Here is a 23,390-nt window from a genome sequence, read left to right as displayed (position 1 = left end):
CTCTCCTATTAAACTCTCCAGCCAGAGCTACTGGTGGCCCTCATAGCATGCTTGCTCCATGAGCTTGGGGTGACTTCTCAATCCTCCTCCCTGCACCAACCTCTATACTGAAACTGGCATGTTAAATAAGCTTCTTGTCTTCCTGGATCTACTAGTGATCCCCAGAGAGGCACAGCTGTTGGCAGTGACCTGTACCCAGGAGAGACAGTCATCACCTGAAGGAGGACCATAAACATGATATAATTTACAATTAGTACAGACAGAATTAATAAAGATCATTATCAACTACCAAACACATTAGTGTGTGTTCTAGTCTTCGCAGATGTGCAACAAATTTCCAGCTTAATCCATGGTTTTTGTTTATTTAGTTTTTATTTTATAATTGTAAACTTAACTCTGCATTCCAGCTAGACTTGGAGAAGAATAAGGAAAATGTGGAACCCCAAGAACTGCAGTGAGAGCACAAAGATCGTTAAGGTATTGCAAGCAGATGGGGTGGAAGGGTGCTCGCCATTCCCCAGAATAGTGAGGATTGTCCACCTTCAGCAATGGTGATATTTTTTTTTTTTTTTTTTTTGCTAGTCTTGCCATTATGGACCCAAAGTGTTCCATGGCTTTCATAACATTCAAGCTGTCTTCCACTTTCCCCAGGACCATGTGCTGGCCATCCAACAACTCAGTCTTGGAAGGGCAGATAGAAATTTGGGACTGTTTGTGCTTGGTTCAGCATTTGCATGGACAATATCCCAGGTCCTATGTGCTTTAGGGTGAAGTGATCATCATCAAATTTCTCCCTGTATGTGAACTTGCTACCACCCCCCAGTGCTACCAGTGCCATGGTGGCATGGGAAGTCACTACACCGACATGCAAATCCTGGAAAAATTCTATGAATGAAGGAATGCTTATACCAGTTTTTTCTCTCCAGTGCTTAGAGCACAGAAGCCTTCTGCTGTCTTTAGGATTTTGTCTTCAAACAGCTTATAGGAGACACAACTCAAGGGTTGTCATCAATGGTGATGCTGAAGAACACAGAGTTGATCAAGGACGGTGGTGAGCAGCTCCTGGAGATGGTAACATCTGCATAACCATTTCATGATTTTAGACTGGAGTTTCATGAAGGCAGGGCCATTGCTTATCTTGTTTATCATTGTATCTGCATGCATAATAAGCACTAAATAAATATTTATCAAGGGCATGTTAAAGTTTAAAAAGGGGAGAAAAGCAAGTCATGTGCAAATGATATTGTCTAAGCCAGTGTTTCTTAACTGGGAATAACTTCCCCCCTAGTGGACATCTGACAACATCTCCAGGCATATTTGGTTGTCACAACCAGGGAAGGGGTGCTTCTGGTACAGGTGTCCAGAAGCAGAGATGCTGTTTAACATTCTATAATGCACAAGAATAACAGCAAAGAATTGTTTGGCAAAAAAAAAATGTCAATAGTGCACAGTTGAGAAACTCTGATCTAAGTATTTGAGAACTACAGACCACGGTGAGCTGATAAATATTTATAACAGGATCTGTGGGTAGGGAAGCAACCCTGACTTGTAATCCAATTTATAAGGCATGAACTATAACCATGACTGATTTCAAGCTCCAATATGGCATCATGAAGTGCAGAGTTGGAAAAAGAGGGCACAGGTGAGCCTTAGTATATATTATTTCCACCATATAGTTACAATAGATATAAACAACCTCAAGAGCACAGGTAATGGGAACATACATTAAAATAACTAGAGAGTGATGAACTTTGAGTGTTATTGCCTTTGTTATAAGAAAATATTATTTAAAGATAAATTTCTGTAATTTAATTCTTATAATTGCTCTATTTTATAATAACTGGCTTACAAAATTCCTGAAAAATAAACATTGGCCCTTGTGAGCCAATACAAGCCACCTTCAGCCTATGTCCCTGGCTAGGGAGAATGTGAATGAAGATAGATAAGTTGAAGGATTAAAAGGAGGCAGAGGTCAAGGTGCAAATATAAAACAATGGCCTGGGCCAGTGACACAAGAAGGGGATATGTCCTAAAGCTTGGAGCACCTTGGGAGGTGGGAGCATGTGAGCTGCCCAGAAAGGGAAGGAAGTCGGGGTACATTCCTTACTAGTTGAACCAATCTGTGTACTTTGAAATAGTTAAAATCCACCTTCCTCTCCACATCCCAAGCAATTATAAAAGCAAAGACTACTATTTACCATATGGTAATTTCAGGTGCCAACTTGAGTAGGCTAAAGGATACCCATAAAGCATTATTTCTGGTATGTCTGTGAGGATGTTTCTGGAAGACATTGGCATGGAATCTGCAAACTGAGTAAAAATGGTCCACCCTCCCCTAATATGGGTGGGCACTATCCAATGGACCAGGACCCAGAGAGAGCAGAGGGAAGGTGACTCCTCTCTTCTGCAGCTGGGACACCCATTTTCTCCTGCCTTTGGACATTAGAATTCTAGGTTCTCAGGCCTTTAGCCCTGGACTGAGAGTTACACCATTGGTTCGCTGGGTTCAGTCCTTTGGATTTGGACTGAACCACGCTACTGGCTTCTCTGATCCTCTTGTTTGCAGATGACAGATCATGAGTCTTCTCAGATTCCTTAATCTCATGAACCAATTCTCATAATAAATCCCCTTTCACCTACCTACCTATCCATTGATCAATCTACCTTTCTTCTATTGTTTCTAATACGCCCCACTAAAAACAAAAATCAATAATAGTATTCCTCAGTGCCTCCCCTAACAGAATGGGAAGAGTAAATAGAATTAAAGTGTGGGGAAATGTTTATAAAGTTTCCTATTTTTCTTAAAAATAAAAAAGTAGAGGACTATTGGGTTATAGTGTGCTACTGCAATGTGCAGACATAATAAACAATGTAATTGTCAGTTGCATTAGTCAGTTTTTATCACTGTGACCAAAAGACCTGACAAGAACAACATAGAGGAGGGAGAGTTTGTTTGGGCTTATGGTTTCAGAGGTTCATCCATGGGCAGCTGAATCCACGAGTCTGGGCCCAAAGTGAGGCAGAACATGGTGGCAGAGGGGAAAAGTTCAGAATGACAGCCAGGAAGCAGAGTGAGAGCTCTGCCCACCAAGGACAAAATATAGCCCCACAAAACAGCCAGGCACGGTGGCGCATGCCTGTAATCCCAGCAGCTTACGAGCCTGAGGCAGGTGGAACTCGAGTTAAAAGGCAGCCTCAGCAATTTAGTTAGGCCCTAAGCAACCCAGTAAGACCCTGTCTCTAAATACAAAAATGGGTAGGGATGTGGCTTAGTGGTTAAGTACGGCTGGGCTCAATCCCTAGTGCAAAAAAAAAAAAAAAAAAAAAAAACCCAAAACACATACCTAGTGACCCACCTCCTTCAGCCACACCCCACCTGCCCATAGTTACCAACCAACAGAACCATATCAGTGAATTAATCCACTCATTAGGTTACACCTATCATGATCCAAACACCCCACCTCTTAATGTTCTTGCATTGTCTCACACATGGGCCTTTGGGGGATACCTCATATCTAAATTAAACCACCTACCTTCCACAGATGGGAGAAACGAATGCACACTAGCATCAACAACATGCTGTTCAGCTCAGACAGTCTTCTGTCTGACTCCCCAGGAGAATCTGACTCAGTAAAGGCATGTTTCAGGAGTTTATCCAAAACTTAAGAGTCATCATGGCTACAGAAGAGAACAGGCTGAAGGGTTGCCACTGACGAACCAAATCCATTGCCAGAAGCTTGAGATGAATCTACCAGGTCTCCAGAGAGAAAGGCATATCTCCCCTCTGTAGACAAGAGCAGTTCCACGGAGACAAGTCTCCCAAGCCCTGGAGAGGCCAGTGGGTCTTTCTGCAATTGCATTTCACCTCTTTGGGGAAACATATTCCATCTGCCCACCTCATCTGACTCACTCTATTCACCAAGCATTGTGTTTGAATTCCACATTTTTTTAAAATAAAAATACTCAGGGCACAGCTCAAAAATATATTTACATATATTTTATATAGTGGAATTTAGAAGAGAGACTAAAACAACAAGGAGCAATACTGTTCTGGGGCTCAGGAACTGGGGCCCCCCAGTTCCTCTTCTGATTGTGACCTTTTCCACACTGGGCAAAAAATGAGGGGCACTGAAATGTGCCCACCTGGAGACTGCATCTCCCCTTCCAGACAATTCCTTGAGTACCCGAGACACTGAATTCCCTATCCCAAGTGGTCTCAAGTTGACTTCCAGAGCCTTCTCAGGTCCATTCTCTCAAAGGCAGGTCCAAGAAGCAGCCACCAGGTGGCTGTTTGCAGGCATAACAGCTTGAATGTGCAGGTGGGGTGTCCACACACACACAAGATGAGGACCAGGCCATGAGCAGAGAGCCCAGAGCTTCTCAACTACCAAATTCCTGAATGACCCTCCAGGAGTCCCCAGATTCTCAATCTACACCCATCCTTCTGTGCAGACATATTTGCAAAGGCAAGAGAGTGGAGCTTATTTTATTTAGCAGATTGTCAGTTTGATTTGTACTTTTAAATATTTAGACATGAACCTTCATTTTTATACGTATTGGGTTTCCACAAAAGTTAGGGCAAGACCTGGGGAAGGAAAAATGTTTTTAAAGGAAGGGATGAGGATCACCCAAATTTTTTTTTTACTTGCTTTGTGGTGCTTAATACAGCATCTGGCAACATAGCAAGTACACAAATGTCATTGAAAGAGAAAAGAAGTAGGGGAGACAGGGAGCAATTTGTGTTAAACCTTTCACACTTTCAGGATTTTGCAATACAGTCACAGAGGTCTGAATTCCAAGCCTGTCTCTACCATGTCATGTGTGTATCTTTGGAGAAGTTATTCAACATCTCTGATCTTTAATTCCCTCATCTGGAAAATGGGAAAACCATGCCTATCACACACTAAGAGCAAACGAGTGTGAACTACTTACATTATTCTCATCATCACCAACGTTTTCATGATATAATCCACCCTCTCCATCTCATTTAATTAAAAAGCCATATTTGGAATATTAATTTGTTTCAATTGTTGCTGCTGTGTGCCCTATGCATAAAGAGGAATATTCCATGACCCACATTTGGACCCCACCAACATTCTGAAATGCCCCACCACCACCATAGCAGATACTGCTGGGCCACCAATTCCCTGGGCATTACCCCTCAGTACTCAGCAGCTAACTTCCCATGGCCAGTACCAACATGTCATTGCAAAAGGGCATCCTCAGCCCTCCAGAGCCCCCTTTGTCACTGGCATGGCAGGAGAGCCTTCAATTGATAATGGGTGGAAATGGGTGGGAATGGGTATTACATACACCCGCTTTCTCACTCCCAGGGTAGGATAACTCTGAGGTGCACATTCCACACTGAATTCCATCAGGATCACTTTCTAGTTACCCTCCATGATAACCTGCTTAATAATAAGCCCTGTGGTTGCTGCACGAGTAGGCATGAGAGTGGCCACGCCTGTTACTAGGGCCACTTTCTCAGTGTTCATCCTCAGCACTTGCTGAATGTTCTGAAAAATCACCCTTCACATTCAACCAACAGTGCTTCCTGAGAAACATAAATTTCTATAAAGTGAGATCCAACAGTGATTTCATTCAATAAACTAATATTTATTCTTTTAATTCGATAGTTAAGCAAAGGAGAATAGAAAATAAATGATCACCCAATGTTTCCACTCATGGATGTTTTGGTGGTTATTGGAAATTTTCCCAAATGGTTAAGTGTGGTACCATGACTACACAAAGTGTATCAAATAGGACATCTGCTCCCAAGTACTTTTGTACTTGGTAGTGACCTCGGGGCTTGACAAATATGTTGTCTCCATGTTTTTATTTATTATCTCATAATCCTTCAGATGGTGACAAATTCTGAGATTATAACAAATATATTAAGATCCCGATATGAATATAATATAACAAAAAAGATGACCTAGATCTAGGGTAAGTGAAAGCCAACTCAAACAGTGGCTAAACTGGGCAGCTGTTTGCAGTTAGGTCCAATTAACAAGTTTTAAAGACAGCATTACGGGGATCTCTTTGAAGTATGTTGTTCCATGAAGGTTTTGCTTGAAAGGGCTTTCCCAATGGAAACCAGTCAAAATCCACAGCTGAGCAGCTTAACTTCCTATTTTGACTTACATACCACGTAGTTCACAATTTTAATTCATTTTCCCCAGTTTGGGTTATGAATATTTCCAACATGTAACAGAATGTCTGGGAAGGAATTTTTGCTGAAAAAGACATTTGTGCAATGGAGAAGGGAGAGAGCAAGAGAGGAGGGCTCCTGTGCTCACATTTATGTTCTGTTGAACTGCCAATCTCCATGGAAAAGTAAATTATAAAAAGGTATTGATGTAGTCAATAAGGCATATGAGAGCATTATCTTCTCCAAAATAAAAGCTGCACACGGTCAAGAACTCTGTCTGGTTCATCACTAAATCCCTAATACCTAAACTGGCACATGACAGGGTTATAACCCGTATTAAATGAATGATTGAATGAATAAATGAACAAGTGGATATTTACTGAGTGAATAAACAGATGTATGAATGAAGTAACAAAATGAATAAATTACATACATATGCATGGAAAACACAAGCCAAATCCCCTGACCTACATAAGTATGAGTGACACAAAGGTACACACATAGAGAAAGGGAGAAGATTGTCTTAATTCTTCTAATTATTTTGCTGCTGTTGCCTATTTGGAGACAGTTTGGAACTTAAATCTCAGTTTCAATTTGCATCTCTGACAAAAAGAGGTGGGAAATTCACCTAACAGGGTAGCTGACATGTGGTCAGTACATCATAAATATTTGAGGACTAGTGAGGGAAAAGACAACACAGTGCTAGGTTCCATAATCCCTGACCAGAAGAGCCTGCAACATTTCCATTTCACTCCTTGTGTATTTCCTAAGTCTTGTTCATTGACTTTCCTTGTGTCCTTCTTATTCTATTCTAAGACACAAGGTCCAGCCCCACAAGAGAATTTTGTGAAGAGTCAGGGAGCCATCTTCCTTCCCTCTGGTAGGAAGGAAGGAGTCAGCGACTTTGTTGTGAGTTAAGGTGTTTATTCAGAAGATGCTCTGGAGATAATAAGAGATGTGCAAAAGGGAAGGCTTTGATAACTATGTAGCCTATCAAAATGCAGATTCCTGGCTCCCAGCCCCAAGGACCTCATTCTCCAGGGGTCTGGGGTATAACCTGGGAATCTGCATACTAAGTACTGCCCTGGTTATTCTGATATAGATAATGAATCACAAGAGACATGGGGATAAAAGAAAAGCAAGCTGGAAAGAGAAAATTCTTCATCCCAGAGGACCTTTAAGAAAGCAATTCTGACATCAGTTTAGTTGGTGTCATCCTGGTGAATCCTTCGGAAAGTTCTCGAGCATTCTCTAAACAAGATTTTAACTTACTTGAACTTTAAAAAAAAAAAAAAAAAAAAAAAGATCTAACACATATTCTTTCTTTTCTGTGATGGTGGGGGACACACACATACATGTAATCCAGCAACCAAAGGGCTTTAATTTTACAAAGTCTGAAAATTCACCATGAAAGAGAGGGCCCTTGAGCACAATTTGGGTGGACATCTATGCTTCCTACGTTGGAAACTCTCCCCCTAAGGAAAAACCTGAGCTTTGAAAGTGTCATAGAAATGAAAAGAAAGACAGCTAGGAATTAGTTGGAGTGATGTTGCTAAAGAAAAGCAAGAGAAAGAAGCAGGGGCTCTGACCTGTGGAACTGCCCACGTGACAAAGCCTGAGGGCAGAAGGGAGGGCTAGACAGAGCTAGACCCCAAGGAAGAACCAGCAAGACAAGTTCCTGAAACTCGGTAATTTAGAGACCTGTGATCTATCTGTCCACACAATAGGTGATTTCAGAGTCAATGGTGTACTCCTGGAAGACAACCTGAAACCTGCAAAACCCAAGACAAATGGTCTGTTAGCACAAAGGATCTCAATGGTTTAAATCCTCCATACATCACTCCTGCATGAAAGGCTTTCTCTATAAACACAGCAGCAAGACCACACTGCCTTATATCAAAACCTTTCCAACTTGTTTTAAAGGGGGCATGACTTTCCACTGGGCATGTGGTTTCTTCACAGTGTCATACATACACAAGCACACATACACCCTGCCTGCTTGTGTGTGCAAATAGCAGAGAAATTTGGCATTTTTAGTAAGTAATAAATGCCTAAGGCTTGGTTACTAGCTTGGGAAGCCTCAAACTACAGACTAGTGTGCTACTTCCACAGTGTCAGCTGGTCAGACTTCGATCTCTCAGTGAGCTGGCCATCCAGACCCATTCTCTTTCCCTGTTCCCAACCTGCAACCAACGATCTGTTCACTCTAGGGTCTATTTGAATAAGCAAAGTTTCTTATTTTTGTTTACTCGCCATCAGATTTGGTTAAAAATTAAGTGGTGAGTGTATGGTAAAGGTCATGTGACTACACAATGGACACAGGCATGTTGGAAGGGACAGAGGCAGGAGAAGACAAAACAGTCAGCTTTTCATCCTATAATGAAAGGCCTGAGATAATTAACTTATAAAGAGAAAAGTTTTATTTTGTCTCACAGTTTTGAGTTCCAGTCCATGACTGGTTGGCCATTACTTTGAATCTGTGGAGAGGCAGCACATCATGACAACAGTGCATAGCAAAGCAAATCCTTATGATCAGGAGAAAAAAAGAGAGAAAGAAGCCAGGTTTTCACAATCCCCTTTTAGGCCACACCCCCAATGACCTAAGGATCTCTCACTAGGTCCCACCTCTTAAAGTTTCCACCACCTCCCAATAGCACCACCCAAACCTTATCACATGGGCCTTTAGGAGACATTTAATATCCAAACTATAGCATTCTTCCCCTGATTCCCAAAGGTTTGTGTCCATCTATCTCACAGTGCAAAATATGTTTAGTTCATCTCCAAGAGTCCCCAAAGTCAACTCTTGCAGCATTGCTCAAAAGTCCAAGTCCACAAAGTTTCTTCTGAGACTCAAGGCAAACTTAGCTGTGAGCCCCTGCAAAAATTCAAAAATAAAGTTAAATACTTGATAGATACAATGGTAGAACAGGCACAGGGTAAACATTTCTATTACAAAAGGGAAGAAAAGGAAAATATAAAGAATAGATCAATCCAAGACAAGACTGAAACCTAGCAAGGCAAACATTAAATGCTAAATCTCCATGCACAGCATCCAGGGCACACCATGGCAGAATGTGGACTCCCAAGTGCTTGAGCATTTCTGCCTCTACAGCCTTGCTGGTTGCAGCCCATGGCCTCTCCCTGGGAAGCTGTGTAGGCTGTCTGCAACTTCACTTTGCACATTGCTAGCACCTCCTCTTTCCTGAAGTCTCTGTTCCAGCTTCAGTTTCACCCCACAGCACCATGCAACACCCTGTCCAGGGTACCTGCAAGAACTCAAACCCTGCCACACACTGCCAGGTCTCCCAGGCTTTTCTTTGAAATTACATGAAAGCCTCCATGACATGTAACTCCAGCCTTCTGCGTGCCTGCAAAATCAGCACCATATTGAGGACACCCAGGGATGGGTGCAAGCATGAGCTATGCCCAGGCCCACCCGAACCACAGCTGCAGCAGCCTCTGCATGTCTTGACAGCTGAACTTGGAAAAGGATCCCCTAGGTAGAGCTGGGTGAGTAGGGTGCCCCAGGCTCCTTGCTGAACTGATTGTGCCCTAGAAATTCTTTAAAACAAATTTGCATTTCTATATCGCTGAACCTGTAATGGCAGTGGCCTTGGCCTAACAACTCCCACTATCTCAAAAACAAACATCTTTCTCACTCCACTACAATCCAAACCAGCTTGGCAGGGATAGGGTTAGGGAAGGCTTACTCCAGGGGCCAAGCTGACCAAATGGCCAACAAATCCCATGTTGCCAGGTGTATGGGAGAGGAAAAGAAAGCTCTGCACAACCTCCACCAGCAAGTCAATGTTTCATCTGGAGATGATAATATCACCTCCACTTCTATCACCTCCACACACCCCCCTCTACTCCTATTTATATCACCTCCACTCTTGCCAACTCCCCTCACATCTCCTCTGCTCACCACCTCTACTTGTGCCACCTCTACTTAAATCCCTTCAGATCACATTACCTCCACTCATATCTTTTTGTCATTACTGGTAATGTGGCCCAACCACTACCCTCCCCACTATAAAAGGATCAACTACAAAGGAAGTAAAGTCCTACTATGTGCCTAAAAGTCAAAGATGCAAAAAAATTCAGAGAACAACACTGTTTTAGTCAGCTTTTTCACCACTGTAACCAAAAGACCTGACAAGAACAATTTTAAAGCAGGAAAATTTATGTGGGGCTCATAGTTTCAGAGGTCTCAGTCTACAGACAGCCAACTCCATTGCTCTGGGCCCAAGATGAGGCAAAATACCAAGGCAGAAGGGAAGAGCAGAGGAAATCAGCTCAGGACATGACAATCAGGAAGCAGAGAGACTCATCAGAGACAAAATATATACCCCAAAGGCACCCCCAATAATCCACATCCTCTAGCCACACCTTACCTACCTACCTACAGTCACCACCCAGTTAATCCCTAACAGGGGATAAATGCACTGATTAGGTTAAGGCTCTCATAAGACAATCATTCCACCTCTAAACATGCTTGCATTATCTCACACATGAGCTTTTGGGGAATGCCTCATATCTAAACCATAACAAACATTAATGCCCATCAGGAAGACAGGAAGGGAGAAGATCCAGCAACTGACTGCTGCTGAGGCAAACACACTGAAAAAGACTGGATTTATGTTTATTTCTTTAGTGTTCCTACTGCCACAGGCTGTACACTAGTTCTGACTCAACATTTACATCTACTACTGCCTTAAAAACCCTACAAAGCAGAAGATATGTCCCAAGCACAATTCAGCCTTTATTCCAACAGTTAATGATAGAATCATATATTTCCATAACATCAAGGTTCAGCAATAGTCAGATGTTCCTTTGTAAATTTTAAGAAATATATGCCTTTGTTAATTTTGCAATCTTTTTTAAAATTTCACATTTGCCATGCAATAGTCATTCTCGTGTATTAATTTTAGAAACAAAGTTGGTTGGGCCTTTCTAGAACATTATCGACTCCCTGGCAAAAGAACATTTGAAAGTTTCATTTTCCTTTTGCCCTGTAATTCTACATCTAAAAGTAACACTAAAGAAATAACTATAAATGAAAATAGATTTATATAAACAGATATTGTCTATAGTATTACTATTAATGCTCCAAACTGGAAGCAATATAAATGTTCAATTGAAGAGGATTGATCAAATAAATACTGCTACATCCATGCACTGAAATATCATCTACTAGATGAAATGCCTCAATGGGTGTTTTAGTCAGCTTTTTCACTGCTATAATTAAAGCCCAACCAGAACAACTGTAGTTGGAGAAAAAGTTTATTTGAGGGCTCACAGTTTCAGAAGTTTTGAGTCCATAGAAGGCCAGCTCCATTCCTCAAGGCTTGAGGTAAGGCAGAACATCATGGTGGAAGAGTGTAGCCAAGGGAAGTAGCTCACAGGATGATCAAGAAGCAAAGAGAAAGATACTATACTCTCTAGATACAAAATATATAACCCATAGCCACGCGCCCAATGAACCACTTCCTCCAGGCACACCCCACCTGTCTCCAGTTACCTCCCAGTTAATCCCATCAGGGATTGGCTCGTTGGTTGGGTTAAGGCTATAATCCATTCATTTCTCCTCCGAACCTTCTTGCATTGGCTCACATGTGAGCTTTTGGGGGATAGCTCTCATCCAAATTATAATAGTAGGCTACCATGTTAATATCACAGACTACTATGTTGCCATTAGGAATAACATTATGATTCCTAATTATCTAAAAACATGGACAGAGCCACATGAAGCACAAAATAGAACTTTTAATGATACAGACATGAATATTCTATATGATATAAATCAGGTCTAAACTAAATTCAGAAGAAATTTGGGGCATACATGTGATGTTTCAGGGGTTTGTGATGATTTCTGTCAATTTAAAATTTCTGTTGCCATATCTTGTTCAACTCCTGTTCAGTAGATGAGAGGAGAAAAACAAGAGTGAAAGACAGAAGGTAGGAGAAAAAAGAAGAGAAAGAAGGAAACAGGTGAAAAAGTAAAACTAGAAAGGGAAGAAGAGAGAGAAAGGAAGATTTTGAAAGCTCACTGTTGCAAAGAACATGGCATTCTTGTGCTCCTGTCCCTGGAAAAATCCTGAACAGCCTTTGACGTGAACTACAAAAGAACAATGTGACTTTCATCCATCAAAAAGTAAGAACTTCTGTCATGCATTAAATACATGGTGCTTTAGTCAGCTTTTGCAATGCTGTGACCAAAATACCCAACAAGAACAACTTAAAAGGAGGAAAATTTATTGGGGACTCACAGTTTCAAAAGTCAAAGTCCAGAGATGGCCAACTCAATTGTGGTGGCCCATGTGAGGCTGAATATCATGGTGGATGGTCTTGGCAGAGGAGCACTGCTCTGCTATTCATGGCAGCCTGGAAGCCAGGAAGTAGTGTGGGGAGATGAACCTTTCCAGGGTATTCCCAGTGACCCACATCCTCCAGCAACACCCCGCCTGCCTACAGTTACCACCCAGTTACTCCATTCAAAGTAGGGTGGACCAATCAGATTACACTCTTAGAATCCAATCATTTTACCTCTGAATATTCCTTTGTTAACAGAAGTTTTTGGAGGACACCTCATTTCCTAAACATTAACATGGGAAGCATAGAAAAGACCTAATATTCTACATCACATGCTCAGATATATTTGTCACTTAGGAAAACGGAGGTTTGGTATTTAAGCAACATGGCCATCCAGGAGCTTCCTCAACTGCCCAGGTCACCGCCTGGGTGTTTCTGGGTATGGGATGCTTTGTCTGGTCAGTTCCCAGTGGGCAGTGCAAACCAGCAAGGCTGAGTGACAAGTCTGGGTCTGACTTAGTCAAACTTCTTGTACTGCCATTCTTGAGGGTAAATCAGAGAACCTCGAATAGTATTAGAAATCTTCAAACAATACCCAGCATGCTCAAGGCCCCAGGTTCAATCTTCTGAACTGAAAGAAAAAAAAAGGTGAGAAATCTTCCAACAATAAACTTTTTCAGCTCAGTAGGCCACTCATGATGAGACACCATCATCACCCATCAGAATGGATAAAATTGAAAAGACTGACAATATCCAGTGCAGGTGGAAATATAGAGCAAATGAAACTGAATGGAAACTGGTGAACCACTTTGGAAAACTGGTCTCTTTTAGTGTAACTCCACTCCTATGGGTATATTTAAAACAAATTAATGTACATGTCCACAAAAGACTTGTATAAGAATGTTCATAGTGACATTACTCATAACTGTTTGGATTTGTTCTGAGTGGCTAACTCAATTGCCCTGGGCCCAGAACATAGTTTGCTCAAGGTGGAGCTCAGAGCACAAGAGGGCAGAGGAAACTTGCCTTGTCCGCTGAAATCTCATGCAGAACTGACTCACGATCACTTATGTCCTCTTCCTATTGGCCAAAGCAGGACACATGGTAAAGCACTTACTGAACATGGACAGGAGACCTGACTTTCTTCATGACAATGAAGCGAGATGGCCACAATTATTATCCCCTTTTACACAGGATTAAACTGCATCAATTTTTCAAAGATCACAAGACTAGTAAATAGCAGGAATTTGAGTGTAGAAAACTAGATTCCAATGCCCCTCATATTGACCCAGGAGCTGAAAGATCCTAGATCTTACTTCACTGTACAGCCATCACAAAAGTCAGTGGCATAAGTTTCTGAGTGACTTAAATAAGTCACTTAACTTATCAGCCTTCAATTTCCTCTTGTGTAAAATGAGAGTTAAACTTGATTGATCTTTTTTTTTTTAAAGAGAGAAAGAGAGAGAGAATTTTTTTTTTAATATTTATTTTTTAGTTTTCAGCGGACACAACATCTTTGTTTGTATGTGGTGCTGAGGATCGAACGTGGGCCTCACGCATGCCAGGCAAGCGCACTACCGCTTGAGCCACATCCCCAGCCCCTTGATTGATCTTTAATTTCATTTCCAGGTAGAATTTGAATGCCAAGATTCTGTGAACTCTGTAGATTTGCCATTAACCTGATAACAGGTGTGAATGGATAATGTGCAACCCCTGACTTCAGTGTGAGCAACCATGCTCTTGGAAGTCACAATGAGATGGCAAAACCTTTCTATGCAGAATAGATAACAATTTAATTCCCATCTTTTAAAATATCAAAGTTTGATTTTGGGGTAATCCTAAGAGCACTAGGAAATAGTCATTCATTGTAGAATTAAATTCCTCTCTTAATGCAAGACTTTTCTGCAATTTGTAATGGCAAATTACAGTCCCATGGAAGCATTGTTATGCTACTGGCACTTGAGTATCATCCTCTGCACTCAGCACCTTCCGTACGGAGAGAAAAAGTAGAGTAAGGTCGATGCCCAGGAGAGCTGCCTCTAGTTAGTCACACGGACAAATCCCATTCCCATAAGAGCAAAAGCAAGTACTGAAATTGCTTCACATATCTATTGTTACTTAAAATAACCTAACATTTTTCTGAGGATTTTTTTCCAAATGTACTTCTCTGATCTCCTCAAATGGACTTACAGACATAGAAAACACAGATGATTTCTACTTGTTTGTTTCATTAAGTAGTGATCTCAATACCTTTGTTACTGTATTATTTTATAAAACTGGATGGATGGACGGACAGATGGACGAATGGACAGATGGATGGACAAACATAACAATGGGTAGGTAGATGGATGGATGGATGGACACACACATTAACACACACACTGTGCCTCTTTTAGGAGCATTCTTTCCATCTCACCCTATCCTTTTCACCCAATTGACTCCTGGTCACATGTTGATTCTCAGCTCAAGCATTACCTCCTCAAAGAAGCTTCTGTTAATCCCCAGCCAAGGTTAACTTTCTTCATTTTTGTATTGCAATAGAACAGTGTTCCTTCCTTCAGAGCATTTATATTGTGCAACCATATATTCATCAGAATGATCAAACAGATACTTAATGTTCACCTTATGGAGGCTATAAATTCCATGAACTTTTTAAAAAACCAATAAATCAATGGTTAGGCAAATGTATGTACAGCCAGCTATGAATTTGTAATTTGATTACAAACATGTTTCTACATTAACATAGACTTGTAGTATTTAAGAAAAGAAGGGAACTTCAGATTCAAAAGGCACCCATAGAATAAAAGGGTCTTAATTTGAGGGATCTTTGGTTCAACCTTCTACACATGTAGGAATAACTGTGTTGTAAAATTAGTTGACCTACATGAACAAGATGTATAACTTATGTAAGTCTTGATGTTTAGAATGTTTAATTCCTTGGGAAATGTTATATGCTATGATACACTAAAACTGTGAGAGGTTTAATTTAGTTCACATTAGTGAACATTTTATTCTAAAGGACTATTTTACACATGATTTTGAAATTAATCAGTTAAAGCTCTACCTAGCTCAATGCAATGTATACACACACATATATACATTCAATATATACAATGAATAATGTGAAAAATATTTTCATTAGTAACATCATTTAAAGTATAGCAAACTCATTTACTATTTAAGGGGACTATAAGGTGAATTTTATAAAATAAACAATATTTTAAACTTCAGACTATTTGACCATTAATCTGTATTTTAGAGTTAAGATTTTTAAAGTAAACTTTCTGAAAATGAGACACACATACAGAGGTGTCTCCAGTACTAGATTTTGCAACGGAGAGATTTCTTAGGAAAATTTCTGGAGCATTTTATTATCATATAGATATGAGAATTAAGTTGGTTCTCCATAGTATGTTCTGGAATTCATATGTAGACAAGCTTCAAATTCCTCCCTTCTCAGATTAGTGCTGGTTGATGTGTAGATTCTATTCTGATGCAGTCTCAGTTCATAGCCTGAGCCTTACACCTGATGTGATGATTCTTGTCTGTTTTGGTTGAGATTTGAGGGGTTTTTTGGTGGTGGAGGTATACCAGGGACTGAACCCAGGAATGCTTAGCCATTGAGCCACATCCCCAGCCTTTTTTATATTTTATTTAGAGACAGTATCTCACTAAGTTTCTTCGGGCCTCACTAAGTTGCTGAGACTGGCTTTGAACTGGAGATTCTCCTGCCTCATCCTCCAGAGATGCTGGGATTACAGGCTTGCACAGGTCCTTATCTGTAGATGCCTATGAGGAGAGATCATACAGCACCTGAGCCGTTCTAAGGAATTAGCTCATCAGCTATTCCTCCAACCTGATGCCAGACACATAACTTATAAAAGAAATAACTTGTAAGAAAAATAATGCAGCAACACCATCAGTCATTGTTCATCATCTTCCTTGCTAGCAAAATGCAGAGTGTCTGGATGTCATAAGCTGACTCATAGTCAGTCCACAAGCTAGACACATCAGTCTTCTTCCCTTTTGCTAATCTAGGAAGGGCCTGTGAGTCAGTTTTGACAAAAAAGATGTGAATGGGGGTTTGCCAGGAAGGACTTTCCTCCTTGATTTAAGGGAGAGAGGCCTGGAAGGAGATTCTTTTTCACTCCATTCCCTGCTTCCTTTGTATTTGAGACACTGTCATGTGAGGGCATGAGTCTTGGAGCACCAGGAAAAGAAGTTTCACCAACATGTATACATCAACAGACTGAAAGGGAAAATGTCCAGTCTTTAACATCTTCAAGCCAGTGTGCCAATCCTGGAAAGGTATAAGTCCAGGTAAGTGAACTATAGATGTCTTTGTGATCTAAGGCATTGTTAATCCAGTTCTTTGTTACTTGTAATCAAATGCATTCCTGAGATAAACAATAAATAGTCAGTGTCTTGCATCAGCATGGCACTTCACATTCTTCAGAATACCTTACATCCATTAACACATTTAAACCTGCCAATAATCTGGGGAGGTATACTGCAACTACAATTATCCCTCATTTTTACAAATATAGAAGTCAAGACTTAGAAAGAACTGGTCTTGTGTAAAATATTATAAGAACTATAACTGATTCAAGACTCTTTGGAGATGGCAAACTGTGGCCCATAAGCCAAATGTGTGGCCAGTAAATGAAGAATATATTCTTGCATTCTTGAATACTTGAAAAAATATTGAAAGAACAATATTGCAAGATACCTGAAGATTATGATTTTTTTAGTAATTTAAGACATACTGTTACATACTTTAGAAGATATGTATCAAGTTCAAGATCTTCTGGGGCTGAGGATGTAGCTCAGTGATAGAATACTTTCAGGCACTAGGTTTGATCCCCAATAAGGGGAGGAGTGGGAGGCTGCTACTTAGTAGCCAAAAATAGCAATTATAAACCTATAAATAAAGTTTAACCAGTTTTTGTAGATTACTTTGGGTTAGATCCAGAACTAACCTTAAGATTAGGACATTAAAATAAAACTAAACAAACCTGTATATCTTGCAGCAAATGGTACTTGTGTGTTAATAAAGGCTGATGGACTAAAAGTTTTTTTTAAAAAAAAAGAGTCGTGTGAAGATGAAGTGAAATTCACCTTTTAGTGTCCTTACCAAAGATTTGTTGGAATACAGCTGTGCTCTTTCATTTACATATTGCCTATGTCTGCTTTGGTCCTGCAACTGCAGAATGGAGTAGTTGTGACCACTGTATTGCCCAAAAGCATAAGATATCAGCTATCTGGACCTTTACAGCAAAGGCTTACAGATCCCTGATTTAACCCTCACTTTAAAAAAGTCACGCTCCAGTAAAATCCATGTAGAGCAGTTAGGCCATCGTCTTCTAAACCCTAGCATGGTGAGCTGAGATTTGGTTTGCTCACTGTCATTTTTTTCATCCTCTACGACCTACTCACAGGATCATAATCCCACACTACCCAGAGAGGAGCAGGGAAATTTCTTGACTGTTAATTAACCAGTCTGACTAGAATTCTTCCCCCAGTAAATGCCAGGACACATCTGTTTGAGACAATGTTTTTGATGAAACAGTCCCTCAGTCAAAAAGAAAAATCTGCCATCCCATTGGTCCATGCTGCAGCAGTTTTTTTTTCCCTCTCCGAGACTTGCCACCTTATGAATGAAAATGAACTGTGCTAAATCTGGTATGAAACCTCCAAAAGAACTTCCAGGGAGATTATAGGCTACCATATTATGCAAACCAAGATTATGCAGACAAACAAAGCAGATAAAACAAATAGATCACTTTCTTTCTTAGTTGTGTACTTGTTTTGATTTGTAACATAGTATTTAATGAACAGTGGATTTTACTGAATGAGAAAATATATGTATAAACATTTAGTAAAGTATCTACCTACTACATTTTTGTGCTTGTTAAAAATTAGGTGAAAGCTAGGCATGGGGCTCAGGGGTAGAAAGCTTGCCTCGCAGGAATGAGGCCCTGGATTTGATCCCCAGCACCAAGAAAACAAACAAACAAATTAGTTGAAACTGAAAGTCCAGAAACCACGAGGAAGAGTATTTTCAAATCACATATTGTTAAAATAGAAAAATTTTAAAAAGTATGTATCTATAGCACATAAAGGCTAGGAGTTGGCAATCTACTAAAATTCAACTGAAAATAATTTTTTTTCACATTTTTATGGCTCTAGTTTAAACCACTTCATAGAACCCCCAAAATATGCCTTGAAAGTTACAATGCCAGCTTTATTCCCGAGCAAGCCAACATGGTTTTGCCACAGTTTATAAATCTTTGCATTGTTATAAAACAGAAACAACACGCTGCTCTCTAAAGATTCCTTTAAGAGACTTAAATTAAAATTATACTCACCCCACTATCATCATCAAAGGGGGAGCATGGATTCTCCAAGATAAAAGGTTCTTTTCAGGATTTCAGAATTCCTGGCTCCCTGTCACCTGGAGAACTCAATGTTCTGAGTTTATCTGCTCCCTCTGCGGCCTGGTTCCATGATAATTACCAGGCTCCTAGAGCTAGTATGACATCTCATGTGATAGAAGTACACAGCAAAGAAATAAACACAAACAGCTGCATTAATTCCAGCAGCTTTCAAACCTTGCACAAGCTGGGGAAAGTTGCTGAATCAAAAGGGAACCAAATCAGGGGGAGAAGCTCTCAAAATATCCAAGCAAAGACTGACTCTAAGGCTACATCCAACAGGCCCAGCCACCAGTAAGAAAAGGGACTGTAAAACGTGCAGATTTTTTTTTTTTTTTAATAATGGTTGAAAATGTTCTTTCTTTCCTAGACAAAAGATTATTTTAATGACTGCACATTCTCTGGGGGAAAAAATGATGGGAAACTGGTAATTGTGTTACCAGGGAAGTGAAGGTTTAAAGATGTCATGAGAGAAAGAATCGTTTATTTCTGAAAACACCTGTGCACTTTTTGAAAGATGACATGTGCATGTATATGTTGGCCAAAGAATTGCATTAATTGTGTTTTTAAAATTACATATTACACATCAAACACAAACTTAGACCAAAGTCAGTAAAAACACGCAATTGCTAGAAACTATGATCTATGTGACAGATACTAAGGAGGCAAAACTGGAAGATGCGGCTTCTGCCCTTACAGAACATTTTGTCTAATAGAGCCATAACTATGCAGATCATTTGCAAACAATGAGTACAAGATATAGTAGAACAAAGGAAGGGTGCCCCCCAAATTACTTGGATATATAAAGCCAAATGTGTGTTACAGCTTTCTAGTGGTCACCTGGAAACATCATTCCCTTATTACATCAACGTTATGATGGTTCAGCATTGGGAGTTTCTCTTTTGGAATCCGTGTATAAGCTGTATCAGTTATCTGTTATCATAGCAGAGCTGCATAACAACCACAAATTTCCAGTGGCATAGGACAAGTATTTATTATTCATCTATCCAGAATGGCCAGCAAAGCAGCTCTGCTGACCTTTATTAGGTTCACTTACCTGTCTGGGGCAGTGGGGAGGATCAGTGGCTTCTTGGTTTATCTAACTGACCTTGGCTGTGAAAATTGGAGCAAAACCACTCAGTTCCACGTGTGTCTCAACCTCCAGCAGGCTAGCCCAGGCATGTTCTCATGTCAATGGCTGAGGTTTGACAGCAAGTGGAAGCATGTTGACCTCAGAGGTCTTACACTGGTGTACCCTCACTACCACTGCATTCTACTGACCAAAACAAGGGACAATGCCAGATCAGATTCATGGGACAGGGAAATAGACACCATCATCTTAGTAAAAACTGCAGTCACAGGCAAAGAGATGCAAAGGATGCAAGGATGAAGAATTAGGCCATCATTGCAATTCACCATCAACCCTCACCAGAAGAGCAGGCTCTAACTTACATCCTTTTGGTTTAACTCATCTCTCTCACTAGAATTGTTTTCAGATAGTTTGGTTTGTGCCAAAAATTAAACTTTTCCTGAAAAACCAGATAATTGCTACTCCTGGATGTACGGATGCTACCACATCTCTTTTAATGAGCTTTAGCAACTGCTCACACAGGGACTCATGAAGGGAAGAGCCCGACATTTGTTGGATAAATAAAAAGTGTGTTTGCATGTTATAATAGTACAATGAGCAATAACTGACTATAAGAGATGCAGATAGTCTCCTCAAATGACCATTTTGACATGGATGCCACATTCTAACAAAATATCCTGAGTTTGTATTTTTTAAAAAAATTATCTATTATATGTAGGACACATTCCTACTATTCAACATTGTCGAGCAGATGCTTATATTTATCTTGCTTTTACTTTAGTTTTTGACTCCAATTTCTAAAATGCACTTCCCAGTTGCTTCTCCATTATTTTTCAGATTGTGAAGTCATTCCACAAATATGTTATGTGCTAACCTCATACGGGGTATATTATGGACTGATTTTTCATGGACTACAGAATGACTCTGGAAAGGGTAACAATGACCTACCTCACAGAATTGTTCTGAGGAGTTACATGATAGATTCCTTGAAAAATAGTCTGCAAATGTGCTTTGTGTAATATTAATTCTTTACATTTCTAGAGCCGACTTTTTCTCAAAGGACTTCAAGCACTTCACATATGGTCAGCCAGATCCTCCCAGTGTAAATTATGCCCCAGGAGTAAGTTAATTGCTTGGTGGGAGGCATTAACTCTTTCAGGTCACTAGGATTCCTCTTAGAGCACTGTACAGTGATTTGCCAAATAGTACCCCAGCGGCAGCAAAGAATATGTGCAATATAAATTATTCCCAGAGAGTAATTCTGAAACTCAGAAAATCTGGTTTATTATCTCATCTATTCACATAGTATCCCAATGAGGGAGGTCAAGAGGAGCAAGAAGAGGGGGGGGAAAGGTGGAAAAATAGGTGAGCTAGGGATGCCAGAAATTTCCCAAGTTTCCACAGCTCTTTCAAGAGCAAAGTTCCAATTCAAATTGCTTGATCGTCCAGCATGACTTCTTCCCAATTAGTGCTTCTGGATTGCTCTCAACTTGATGTTCCTGCCAATAAGGGCCAGGACTAGGGTGAGGTGAGGTGCCTAGGATTCAAAATTAGGGACTCTAGTCATGGCCCTTGCTAACAAGGGATGGATTAGCTTGAAGCACTCAAGGGTCCACAAAATCCACACTGACTTTTACCACTTGCTTCTATTAAACCCATTAATATTGATGAGGATTCACTAATTGTTTAGTTTTCCCAAGCTGAGGAAAGTGAACAAGGTAACACAGAATAGAAAATACATCATCTATTTCAGTAAGGGGAAAACAGTCCTGATTGAAGTCTGCTTATTATGCAATTAGTATATGCCAAAGAGGTGCCTTGGACATCTGGACTTGAAGGTTCAAATACTGACTCCTTGTCTCAGAATCAATTATCCCCAATGGCAGTATTCTCTCTACTACCACTTGTGAATTCCAATTCTTGAAGAAGCCTCCCATGCCCAACATTTTGCAACACACACTAGAAGCTCTTCAAAGGAATCAGGACATAAGCATCTTGATTCCTCACTCAAATCCTCTCTCTTTCCTCTTCCACCTTCTCCTCTTGTTTCCTCCTCTTCTTATTCCTCCTCCTCCTCCTTCTCCACAATGCTTTTGTGATTGTTGTCTAAAAGCCAATCAGAAAATATAGTGGCCCTTTAAACATATTTTTAAAAAAATATATTTAGCACTCTGCTCTACTTGGAGTTTTGCTAGGCTCCAAAAGGGAACAGTCAACTTCTTTTCAAACCTGCTACCCATTTGGCCTGACAGCCACTTCTGCTACCAATAAAGCTTCCCGTTTATTTTCTTCTTACTGTCTCAATAAATTATACTCAATCACAATTTCAAAGAAAGATGACCCAACACCCTCCTACAGACTCCCCCCCCACACACACACACATCAGTGAAGTAGTTTGATCCCATATTTACTTGGATGGTAGGGGTGTATCATTTACAAAGTGACCTTGGAAAAGTCACATGACCACTCTGCCTCTGTTGGCTTTCCTGGTAAAATGAGGAGACTGGACTAGAAGTCTCAGGTCCCTTCCAGCTCTGGAATATCATAACTCTATGAGACCATTTGCATAGTTATAAAATCTGCAGTAAATAATATTTTCACCTGATTGAAGTTTTATTTCTGGAAAAGAGGTGTCTCATAAAGCAATCTCAAGAAACAAAAACAAAATTAGTGGATAATTAGACAATCTGATCATTATCAAAGAAACTGCTAGAAATCATTGATAACTACCATGCCAATGTCAGACATGATTAATTCTGAAAAACAATTTGCTCCAAAGAATTGGTCTCTTCTCACTACAGCACAAAAAGGCCATTAAAGTTCCTTTTCACCCTTTCCTCCCATTTCCCCACCCCTTGCTTTTCTCCTTTTTAAATGGTCTGAAGGTAAATTTATCTTTTCTTCATGAGCAATAGTATCATTTGTGAAAATGGCTGTTAAACAGCGAGCAAGCATGGAAAAAATCCCTGCCCAATAAAGCAGAGACTTTGAAAAGGAAATTGCCCTGCTTAAGTGATGGATTCTGTTTCAGCCGTCATGACCCAAGATTATGAGGGAGTCCAGGAACTCGGGTCCTGCCCTTATAGGCAAAGCAGCTGCAAAGCCCCACTGGGAGTTTGTGAGAACTTTGTGAATGGCCCACCCCACCACCTCCAAAGGCTGCAGTCCCTCCAGGCCAGGGAGGCTGAGCAAGAACATGTGAGCACTTAGCATGAGTCTCCCCCCAAACCCCTTTCATCCAGCCTGGAGCACCGACTCTCCACCCTTATCTCTGCATACCTACCCCAACCAAGGCCTACCTTGGATTCCACAGCTGCATGATACTTTGAGACTATGGAATCATTTTTTGCCATTTTATTTTTTGCCACTTTATGTTCATGTTTTCTCTGCCCAGGACTGTAAG

General features: G+C 40.4%; 1 pseudogene; it reads right to left on the bottom strand.

The window, feature by feature from the left end:
* Positions 1-472: 472 nt before the first annotated feature.
* On the bottom strand, positions 473-5,495 carry LOC143400517 (peptidyl-prolyl cis-trans isomerase A-like; annotated as a pseudogene).
* Between the last annotated feature and the right edge of the window lie 17,895 nt (positions 5,496-23,390).

This window comes from Callospermophilus lateralis, chromosome 5 (assembly GCF_048772815.1).
Source record: "Callospermophilus lateralis isolate mCalLat2 chromosome 5, mCalLat2.hap1, whole genome shotgun sequence".
In the NCBI taxonomy this organism is placed as follows: domain Eukaryota; kingdom Metazoa; phylum Chordata; class Mammalia; order Rodentia; family Sciuridae; genus Callospermophilus; species Callospermophilus lateralis.
This window is presented reverse-complemented; position numbering and strand designations above follow the sequence as displayed.